Source organism: Canis aureus, chromosome 10 (assembly GCF_053574225.1).
Source record: "Canis aureus isolate CA01 chromosome 10, VMU_Caureus_v.1.0, whole genome shotgun sequence".
Lineage (NCBI taxonomy): Eukaryota > Metazoa > Chordata > Mammalia > Carnivora > Canidae > Canis > Canis aureus.
In genome coordinates, this window is record NC_135620.1 from 58218498 (window position 1) to 58230887 (window position 12390).

A 12390-nucleotide genomic window follows, 5' to 3' on the forward strand; every position below is an offset into this window, starting at 1 on the left:
GAATATGCAAAGCTAGAATGTCTCTGCCAAAAGGCAGACAACGACGAGGTTTTAATGAAAAGAACAAATGGGATAAGATGACAACAAGGAAAAAGAAAAAGCTAATAATAGATTAAGAATTAATCTCAAAAAAGATGATGTTCACATAAAAATAAGCTAAAAAATGCACACTATTTTCACGACCAGAGAAATTAAAATAATTTATTAAAAATATCGATAGCATCTAAAATCCTCCATGCCAGCAGAAGACATGCATGGGAGTATTGACAAGATTATACTTTTGAGAGATTTTTTTAAAGCCATTAACAAATAATAATAATAATAAACACAGAAACAATGTGACTAATAAGAATGGCAATCTCAAAAAAAAAAAAAAGAATGGCAATCTCGAATGTGTGGAAATAGGTCAGAAATGCACACAAATAACAGACATAACACAGCATATGTACCCATTTCTTTTTCTGTTTTGTTTTTTATACGTACTCATTTCCTAAGATGTACTTTTGTAGGAATTATGAATCCCAGAATTCAAGACAGAAATATAAAACCAAGAAAATGGATAACATTTGCAACAAGTTGGGTGGTGGTCTCTTTGGATTCATGACTTAATAAATTGCAGGCATTTTATCCTTTTGTTTGTTTTCTTTTGTTTTAAAGACTGCAAGACAATGACATAGAAATCTCAATATAAGATTTATATTGAGAGACTTGCTCACCTTTCCATTTGAAATCTGAAAGCTCTCCAGTGGATGCAGAAGAAAGTTTAAACTCTGAGGTTCACTGCTCGTCTCTGGCTAAGAGCAGATGCTCTGAATCAGGTTGCCTGGATTGAAATTCAGGCTTCATCACCAATGAATGCTAGTTGTGAGAACTGGAAAAAGTTACTCTTTAATCCTTAGTTGATTAATCTATGACGTGAGGACAGTTGTGTGTGATGACACAGTGCTTGGTGCATGGTGGTTGCACAGTCACTACCGATATCATGCGGTCCTCTCTCTGTGTGTTCAGTCTTCTTCCTGTATCCTTCTTTTAAAAATCTTTTAAACCATTTTATTTTTTATTTGATGGGGGGCAGAAGAAGGGAAACAATCTCAAGCAGATGCCATGCTGAACAAAGAGCCAGACATTGGGCTCAGTCCCAAACCTGAGCAGAAATCGAGTCAGACGCTCAACTAACTTACAGAGCCACCCAGATGCCCCTCTTCCTGTATCCTTCTTCCGGAAGAATAGCCATTTTCTGAAAACACTCTATCATCTTGCACCTCTGTCTTTAATCTGATGTATGTATGTATGTATGTATGTATTTTTAAAGATTTTATTTATTTATTTGAGATAGAGCGAGCGGGAGAGAGAGAGCATGAGCAGAAGGGTGGGGGAGTGGCAGAGGGAGAGGGAGAAGCAGGCTCTCCCCTGAGCAGGGAGCCCCATGTGGGGCTGGATCCCAGGACCCTGGGGTCATGACCTGAGCTGGAGGCAGACGCTCAACCGACTGAGCCATCCAGGCCCTACTAATCTAATATTTTTAAAGGAAACTAAGGCTTTATAGGATCCCAAATACAGTAAGTATCAAAACCTGGATTTGAACTCAACTGTGTTGGATAGCTGACTCCTGCTTTACACCACTTCATATGCTCTTATACTCACTTCCACTTTGATGGGCAAGCTTGTATCACAACAATCCTCTTCCAAGAAAACTAGGGGAAAATACCTATTTAAAATTGTTGACAAGCTACCAAGAAACCAGGATTTGAAGTGTCAACGCCCTTGAAAGAAGGAAGACTCATTGAGATGAGCCTGTCATTCCACATTGCTTTTTCTCTTGAAGCATTTGCTGCTTCGTAAGAGAAACTAAGCAAGTGGAAGCCTATTCCACATTCATGGATTAGGAGACTCAATATTATCATTTCTCCACAAATTAGTTTATAGATTATTATAAGCCTAATCAAAATGTCAGCAGATGTGTGTGTGTGTGTGTGTGTGTCTGTGTGTATGGAAATTAACAAGCTACTTCCAAAATTTATATGAAGATACAAAGCACAGAAAATACCTAAGAATACCTAAGGCAATCTTGAAGAATGGAATTAGAAGATTTACATTTCCAGTTAAAACTATAGTAATTGCAAGTGTGTAATATTGGTAAAAGATATATAAACACACCAGTAGTATAGAATAGAAAATCCAGAGACAGACCAACACTCGTTGTCACCTGATTGATGACAACAAGAAAAAAATTATCTTCGATAAATGGTTCTGGAAGAATATTCATATGGAAGAAATTTGAATCTTGTTACCCACTTTACACTTTATACAAAAATTACCTCCATGTGCATTATAGCTACAAATGTGACAGTTAAAATTATAAAGCTTCTAGAAGTATGACATAGGAGATTATACTAATGACTTTGGAGTAGAAAAAGAGTTCTTAAATATTAGGGCTGAAGCAGCACTAAACAAAAAGGAAAACATTAGAAAATTGGACTATAAGAAAACCAAGAACTTCTGTTCCTCAAATATACTATCTAGAAAGTGAAAAGCAAACCATCAAATGGGAGAAGACATTTGCAATAAATGTATTGACAAGGAACTTGTGTCCAGAATATAAAAGCAACATGCATAGGCAGTCCGAAAAAGAGAATTCAATGTTTTAAAAATGCAAGAAACCTTGAGTAGAACTTAAAAAAAAAAAGATATGCAAATAGCCCAATAAGAATATGAAAAAGGTTCAGGATTATTAGTCATCATGAAAGTGGAAATTAAAATGAAAGAGAAAGAACACTGCACACTCATTAAACTGGCTAAATCGAAAATACTGATAATATCACACTTTGGGGAGGATGTGGAGCAACTGGAACTCTCACACGTTGCTGGTAGAGGTGTAAATTGGAGGTGGAGCCATTGAAATTACTACTATTCAGCTTTCATTTGCAAAAACTATAATTTCCTTGGGTTCGAGTAAATACAACCACTTTGGAAAACTGCTTATCAGTGATTGCTAAAGCTGAATATACACAGTTTGTGACCCAGTGGCAGTTTCTCTCTTAGGTATAAACCCAACAGAAATGTGTACATGTGGGTATTGGAAAACATGACCAGGAATGTTCACAGTAGCATTATCTGTAGTAGCCCAAACCCACAAACCACTCAAATACCTATCGTCATTTGAACAATGACCACCAAAAAAAAAAAAAAAGTAGAGAAATTGTGACATTGATTCACTAGAATACTCTCCAACAATTAAAATAAACTATAGATATGGGTGACAACAGAAATGAATAGAACATACATAATATTGAGTGAAAGAAACCAGACACAAAAGAATGATGTTGAATAAAGTTCAAAAACAGGCCAAACTAATGCATGGCACTAGAAGACACAAGAGTGGTTACCTCTGTGAAGGGGTTCTGGGGTGCTAGGAATGGCCCATTTCCGGATCTGTGTAGATATGAAAATCCATCCAACTGTGCGTTTGTGCTTTGTGCATTCAAAAAATGAATTAAATTAATATTATTTAATTACAAATCAGGGCTGACAGAGAGCCTAGATAAGGCTGTAACCCCAGAACAGTGGGGGTGGGGACGGGTGCTCCAGTCATGGTCAGGGCCTCTGGAAGAAAATGGCCCTATGGTTATTTTGAGCCCCACAGGTCCACTATAGAAGAGTAGATGTGGACGCAGGGCGAGTTTAGGCAGAGAGGACTGGAGGAAGCAGTGCACCGTCCCTTCCAGCTCTCTATGCCTGCGTGTCCTTTGGAGGAAAGGACATGTGCCCCTGAGCTCCAGTGGAGGATTCAGAGCTGCCAGAAAAAGCCACGTTACTTCCTGTTCTTACTCGCATCCTGCATTCTATCTGCTCAGGTGGATGCTAAAAACTGAGACCTCTCAACAAACAACCAACCAAACAACTGAGCCCTCTAAGATTCGGCTCTTTTGAACCCATACATTTTTCTCCTCCATCCAAAGCTTTGCTTTTGTAAGTGAAATTCCTGATTCTCCAGTTTTAAGATCCTAATTTGGGAGTTAAAGGTTGAACTAACATCTTTTCTATTTGCATTCCAGCTTTCACAATCCTTATCCTCCTCAAGGCAATGGCCCTCCGGTTGAAAAGGACAAATCTGATGTACAAGGATGTGGGGAAAAGCAAAGCACAGTAAAACACTTTACAGCATTGTGTTGGCACGTTAACTTTCATTTTCATCCAATAATAAGCGGTGATAAAATAAATTATAAAATAATTTTTTTAAACAGCTATTTCGGAAAGTCAACAAGACAACATAAATAGGTGACATTGAGGATTGTGTTGTCCAGAACGAGGAAGATCATCTACTGTTTTTCCATTGTTCTGTGGCCAGATTTTGGGTTCATACTCTAAGTGGATCATTTATGATCCTGAGAGGTTCAGGTACAAAGAATAGATAGATATTGTGTTAGTCTGTTCGGGCTGCTATAACAAAAATACCATTGACTGGGTTTCTTAAACAACAAATAGTTATTTCTCATAGTTCTGGAGGCTGGGAAATCCAAGATCAAGACCCTGGTAGATTTGACATCTGGTGAAGACCAGCTTCCTGCTTGGTACATGGTGGCAAGGGGAAGGGAGCTTTCTAGGGTCTCTTTTATTAGGGTAGTAATCCCTTTCATGAGCCTCCACTCTCGTGATCTAATAACCTCCCAGACAGCACCTCCAAATACCATCACATTGGAGGTTAGGCTTTCAACATATGAATTTTCGAGGGACACAAACATTCAGTCCATAACAGGTAGTGACACCACAATGTGTGGGGTATGGTTAATAAAGCTGTGTGTTTAGTTAAAACAAAACAAAACAAAACACCCAATACCAATAAAACCCAAAACCTCGGGAGATTTTATCAGTTGACTTCAAATATCTACAAGGCTTTCTTTTCTCAGTATTTTAAATTACACTTCACATGTGTTTTGGGTTGTATTACTTCATGTACATTTTTGGATAAGGATGGATAGTAATACATTTCTAAGCAAATACAGTTCAGTTCTTTATGTTGATCAGATTGACCTGTTCAACAAACTCCTTTAAGTTACAAATTTGTATATTTCATTTCCAAATAAAATTTCAAATCAAATAGAAACAGAAGCTCATTTTATTAAGGCAACTATATGTGTATTGCTGAAGAATTTATTGCTGAAAAGCAGATTACAAAAGCTTGTTTGCTTCTTTAAATGACTTTCCATAATAGTGGTTTTCTGCCCAGCACAGAAAATACATCCTTAAAATTTAATATGTAGAATTGGAGACCATTCACAGTCCATATTTGCTTCAATCAACTTTGGAAAATAAAATATCCACATTGAATCTTTTTGATGAAGTTGCAAAGTGGATTGGGATAAAAAGACAATAAAAGTCCATGAAAATGTGCATTTATATGATAAAAATAAAACCTTTATCTATCTGAATCATGGAAAAAAAGAATTATGGTTCTTTTATATGGAAATAATCTCCCTCTTATAGAAAGAAATGTGTATTGGTTACTTGCATTTGTCTGGCTAGTGCTTTCCCTCATAAAATTGACCAGGTATAGATCAAATTCTCCAAGTGATCACAAGTTCAAGGATAGGACAGAGACCAACTTGGGTGCATGTTCAGTTGAAGTTATTAAAACTTAAAACATCTTTAAGTTTGGCTTCACAGACTTTGCACAAGAACATTATGTGAATCTCCATTTAGCTACTTAAATAACACCCACCCTGATGTCCAATTATTTGCAGCAAAATTTCTAATCAATACTTTAGTAGATCACTCAAAAATACCTGTAACACTTTCTTACAAAATTCTTATGTTTGAGAGACAGAAGACACACGATGCTTTTAAGATGTCATCTGAGCATAAAGTCTTGGCATTTGATGTTTTTATCATTATTTAGCACAGGTGTCCCAGTTCCATTCTGTCTGTCCCATTCCATCTCATCCCATTCCAACCCTCTCTACTTTGTCCTATTTGTTCCATTAAGAGTCACTGATCTCTGGCCCTCTACCGTGCACATTGACATTTCAGCATGGAGTGTCCCTCTTCAATAGGGAATTATGGGTCAGAGCAGTGGCAGTGCTGGTGGTCAACGTTTCTGAAACTATTTCATCAGGAGTAGTGTTCTCTCTACTGGAAACAGTTTTATGGCTTATCATTCAAACTTCAGTCTATTTGATTTCAGGTAAGAAGACGAGTCTCATTTAGGGAAGATAAATCTGTTTCTTGTCAAAACTCATTCACTCACACAGCCACACATTTTAAAGTTTAGTCTTTTATTTTAGAGACTAATATAATTCTGAGATCTGGAAGGTCTCTGGGTATCTTGGTAGCAGTGGCTTTAGAAAGAGGCTTTGAGCATGACATTCTTTCATTCACTCATCAATACGCTATTATATGAGTATTTATTGTGCATCGGACACAGTGCTAGATGTGAGGGAAATGGTGGTAAGACACAAGATCTCTGACCTCTTCACCATCCTTTGGGTGCTAAGAACATTTCCTTCCACTTTCCTCCTTTTTCTTTTGTTTTGTTTTCAGCCCATTTGTAGTTTTCCCCAATTATCAGCTCTTAACAAATGAGTAGAGGCCCAGATTCCAATTCCGTGCAAAGCACATACATTGGGTGAGACTAGCCATATGCCTCAATTGGCACATACTCCTTTTTTTTTTCAAGAAAGAATTTTGTTATGTCTTTAATAAAGATTTAAAAAATAGATGCAGTTTTTATTCTATCACACAATGGAAATATTTCTGCAGTTCATTAGGGAAAATTAACATGGGCCATTTGACACTGAGTTGGGGCATAGGGATGCCAGATGAAATATAGTATTTGGGACATACTTATTAAAAATTTGTCATTTATCTGAAATTAAAATTTAACTGGGCATTTCCCCCCCTAAACCTAGCCATATTATTTGGGCATCCTAAATTTTATAAAGCGAGTCAGGTCCACAGTTCATCTTTCAGTAAAATCCAGTCCAAACACTGTTAAATAGAATTGGACATAAAAAAAGGGCTGGAGATCCTTTAGTATCTAAGAAAATTCTGTTCTGACCTTACCAAAAAGTTACCAAGATTATGTCAAGATTAGCAGACTCTAACAAGAGTCCTTAAATGGAGAGTAACACAGGCTTTAGAAATGAGGTAAAATGGCCAAGAACCAGGGGCCTTCTGAAGGCCTTCCTACATGCGATGCTAGAAAGGAATTCATAGATGTGAAGCTGCTCTGTAGAGGGCATGATAGTACTTCAGGTGAATCCCTGGGTTCACGGCATAAACACTCCTTTACATAATGTTTATCTCAGAGACTAGAACAGTTCCAAAAGAACTTCTCTCACTTGCCAAGAAAGATCTATTTTTAAAAACCCTTATTATAAAAAAAACCCTATTTAAATATCATGGCAATAATCCCTGAGGAAAGGTGTAGTATTATAAAGAAAATTGTAAGATAAAAAGATTTCGGAAGGAACTCTTAGGGAAAATTCTCTCTTCCCAGCAGAGACTTTCTGAACTCACATACCCGAATAACTCCAAATAGATTTGCTACTCAGTATTTTTAAGTTATTTGTACATGAATATTTTATAGTGATTTTAAAGAACAGATGTTCTTGTATTTTCCCCTCTTACAAATTTTGAAAATAATCTTTTAAAATGTCTTCAATATTCCAAAGTGCTTAACCTTTGCTCTGAGGTAATTACAGGTAAACATCTTGTTACCCAGTAGGTGGGTTTTTCAAGGATTTCCTAAATCATCTATGAGTTGTGTTCAAATGTTTCTGGCACCTGGTAGAGTCTACCAAAGAGTAGGGTGAGGATCAACACAAATGTCCAGCATTGTCACTGACAATAGTTGATACTTCTTTCCTAATTCCCTCATGACCCAGCTGCGCACTAGAAATAAATTGAAATCAGCCATAGATGAAAGAGAAGAATTGTGGGACGGCTAGGCTGCAAAAGACAGAAGACAAGAAAGCTTCATCTAGGCTCTGAAATGCTATCAAGAGGAAGAGATTAGGTTGGTTGTGTGTGGCCCTGGAGGCTAGAGCTAGGATCCCTAGGAGAAACTGAGGGAAGGTAGATTTCTCATCTGTGCTGTAGAAGAACTTCTAATGATGAGAGCTTCCACTTCTTTGCTCCATCAGAGGGGACTGAAATGTTAGCAGGATTTCTAGATGAAGGTCTCCTTTTCGATTCTATGATTCTGGGGTGGGTCACAAAAGTCAGCAACAGTGAAGCCAGAATGTGCTCCTTCAAATCTGTACATTGGGGAATCTTCTTTGAATCTGAATCTCAGCTCTAGCTGAGTGACCTTGGGTAAGCTGCTTAGAATCTCTATCTACTGCAAAACATTGTGGGAATTGAACAGCATATGAATAATGCCTGGCATATACCAGGCACACTGTAAAATGCCCAGTTTTTAAAACAACAACAACAACAACAACCCCACATCCCTAAACAGCTACATCAATAAGATGGTTTCACCTGGGCTGGGCTTTTTCTGAGGTCTGGGTCTTTTTTGATGAACTCACAAACACCGATGGGAGAAAAGAGTGGACTATCCCCAAAGTTTAGTGGGGTTGAAAAGGTAAGTAGCCTGGCCCTTGGCTTGGTGGGTTCCTTGGAAGAAGCTTGCAGTTTTCACAAGTTTTCACAACCTAGGTAGATGCCTGAACCATCATGACCTCCTTTCAAAGGGCCATTTTGGCCTGCAGAGCACTGGGCAAGTAAGACTTTTCTGCAGGAAATAGCAGCCCACAGATGGTGGGATACCTGGTATGGATGGTGGAGATACTGGATGGATTGGAGGGGACACCGGGTAGATGGTAGGGGCCACTGGGCAGATAGTGGGGATACTGGATGGATGGTGGGGATCACTGGATAGATGGTGGGGATCACTGGATAGATAGTGAGGGTTACTAAATGGAGGTGGAGGACACTGAACAGATGGTAGGGAGCACTGGATGGATGGTGGGAGACACTGGGTGGATGGTGAGAGACATTGGGTGAATGATGGAGGACACTGAACGAATGATAAGGAGCATTAATTAGATGGATGGTAGGGAACACTGGACAGATGGTAGGGGATTAGTTCCAATATCCGTGCAAAGGGTTTCTTTCCTGTTCAACAAGAGTTTCTAAATGTATGAGTCCTTGGAGTTTTCATACAATCTAGGGGAGGGGAGGGAGCCATGAGGGAGCCATGAGGAAGCACTGGACCTTCTGCTTTTGGTAGACAGGGCCATGAAACATCTCTAATTTAATCTTCAGAATAAATTAACATGCCCTTCCTTGCATCCTTAGTGAGTGGAGCACCCCTGCTTTTCCCTGGTGCTTTCCCATATCAGTGCCCAGTCCATGCCTTACTCAGTCTGGAGTCTCTCAGAACACTCTCTTCAGACTGCAAGCATCTACCTTGGGGCTACATTTCTGTACTATTTTTCCCTTTGTTTTTTCAATGTTAGAGTTATGGAGACATCAGGGAGGAGATTTCTTGTTTATAATACTGACTGTTTGTCTTTACATAGTTCAAAAAAGTAAACTGAGTAAAGCACTTTGCCTGCTATCTTCTTGAAATGCAGGGGTCAGAATCTGTAAGATTTTTCCTAGTTCAAAAGTCCTGCAATCTTTGATAGAGTTGGGAAGTTCTATTCGGTCATATTTGCAGTAACAGAGACAAAAACAGAACTGCTATGATACATTTGGGTATTTCCATTTCTGTGGCTACCACTCCCATGTCCATACTGACTGTGGGAAACGGGCGTGTTGTCCTTGGAGAGACACAGGCTCCATTCTCATACTCAGAAGCACCTCTGGAGAAACTGGTTTCTAACCTCAAAACGCCTAAACACAGAAGTTCAATGTTAGCCCTTACCTCTCAGTATGCACTTTCTTGGAAGCCTTATTCAAAGGCAAATATTAAAACATTTTGACTTAAGAAGTAATCATCAACAGTGTAATCACTCTAAAAATACTCCTATGGTCCCTTCCATTTTCTACCAGAATCCTCCACATCTTTCTGCATAAAATCGAGGTGATTGCTTGTGTGATTAATTGAGACAAGGTGTAAATGGTGCCTTCCGTGGTTGCTGTGAACAGAGAGGTTCTTGAGTACAGTCAGTGGCAGTCCTAATAGAAGGTATTGATTGCTCTTATATTTGGGCTCTTACGTTCGCCATTTCATTCACACCACTGAGAGGTCAGGACTTCATTTTTGCTCCTATTGCTCTGGAAGGATCCTGAAAGTATCTTTTATGAGGAATCAGATTTTCCAGCTGTGAACACAACAAATCCAGGGGAATTGTCAATCTAGTGATCCATCTCTTTGGAACTCTACTTGCATGATTTTCCATATTTAATGACATTCCACCAGCAGGATAAACATACATGCAAGGTTGAATCATTGTTTCTTTCCCCTTGGATCAGGAATCCAGGAAAACAGGTGCAGAAAGCAGGTGGAAACTCTGGTGAGCAGGCTGCTTCTGCCATTCTTATGCTGTTCAATGGCCCCATGGGGGATGTGGGTGGAGGGAGTGAGAGGACTCTTTGGCTGACTAGGGGTTCACCTCTGTAAAATATGGCAGATCTGCACAGAAGGGGCAGGGTGTGGGGATGTCCAAAAGTGGTTCTCCTAGAAGCCCTTTCAAACAAGACTAGAAAGAGGCAGTTTTCATGGCAGTGGTTGCGAGAGTTTTGATGGGAACCACATCACTCTGGAGGTTTGTTTAAAGATCTAGGGCATAAGGCCTGGCCATGAAGGAAGAGAACTAATTGTGTCTCTGATGAGTGCCATTTGCTCTCCTGGCTAGAGGAAAAGAGAAAGGCTTCAAAAAGTATCTCTTTTTGACCTCATTTAGAGAATAGAAGAGTTTCCAGATTGGATGAGAGAAATGACAGAAGAGAAAATGAAAAATGAAAATACTTCCAAAGAGATGAACAGACATCAAAGTTTAGAGGGACAAGTGGAAGAAGGAGGCATTTTAAAATTTACATGTGTATTCCTCACCTTATTCCACAGCAGGCTTGAAGCAATTTGCAGGACACAGAACACAGAAGGGTAAGAACTAAATGAAAGGATTTGGGCTTCCAAAGGTGAATTCTGGTGAAAGGTGGTAACATAAAGGCATTGTTAGTTCCCCTCCTTTCCTAGACACCCACTGAAAATGAGTAAAAAAGGGGGGGGGTGGGGAGAAGGAAACCCATCATCTTATATAAAACAAGGAAAAAGCCACAAATTGTGATGCCTACCTACCAAATACTGTGAAATCTGGAGGAAAATGGGAGAGGATTGGAAACCACCTCAGGACTTGACCAAGCAGGAGGCTTCCTAAATGTGAGGATTCCCACCCTGACAGCAAACTGTGATTAGAATGGCATGGCCTAGGTTGGATGAGTCATCAGATTAATTGGAATGTCTCTGTAGAGGACAACCTGCCTCCCTGAGAGCAACTGCAGAATTGGTGCTGAAGGCAGAAATCACAGACTTCCTCATACCCATTGTCTGAGACCGACTCCTGGTCCAGGAGTCAACTGGCTGAGGTGAGGTGAGGTGCGGGGAAAGAGGTTGAGGAAACTGCTTTTGCTATTTGCCAGACAGCCTATGGCTTAAAAGTCTTTGTTGTGAACAGTGCAGGCCAAAATATGAAAGGAAAGAAGCATCCAAATGCAAAGAAAATAATGGATTTGATGAAGGGAGGTTTTGAGACCAGAATCCCAAACCCAAGTTTCAGACCTCACCAGCTCACTTCCCCTGCCCTTCTCCAAAGGAAATTCCAATAAACAGCTGATCTCCAGAAGAGTCAGTAAGGAGCATAAAAGAACCCACAGATAACTTACATATAGATCCTGCAAAGAAAGAAGACATATGACTAATAAAGAGAGGCAAAAGCATAAGAGACATCTTGATTATGTTTGAAATATCCAAGATTATTCACTCTGGTGTGTCTGGTGATGCCAAATTAAAGTATTATTTCTGTTGTGAAAAAAATAGACTTGGTCGTGGACTTGAGTTAGCCAAGTAAATATTTTCTTGGCAGTGTACAACATCAGTGCAAAATGCCTATTTATGCATAGACTATAATTATAGCATTCAATTAACATTCTTAAGTGATTCTTATTTCTGGCCTCCTGGTGGTTGGGACTTGGGAGATAGAAGTTCTGCCTGGCATCTTTGCCTGGAAACCACCGACTGATACTTGAGTTTGGAGATTTGAAGTGGACATACTTGCATGGAGGATAGAGGGGGACGTATGAGCTGGGCCACGTTCACATCTCAACTTGTTGCAACTTGGTGTCCAATCTTTGGAGTGAAATGGATCTTACTAAGGTGAGAAAAAAGGCCCAGTTTCCAATCCAATAGACACTTTTAAATATTAGTTTACTTGACTTACTTCC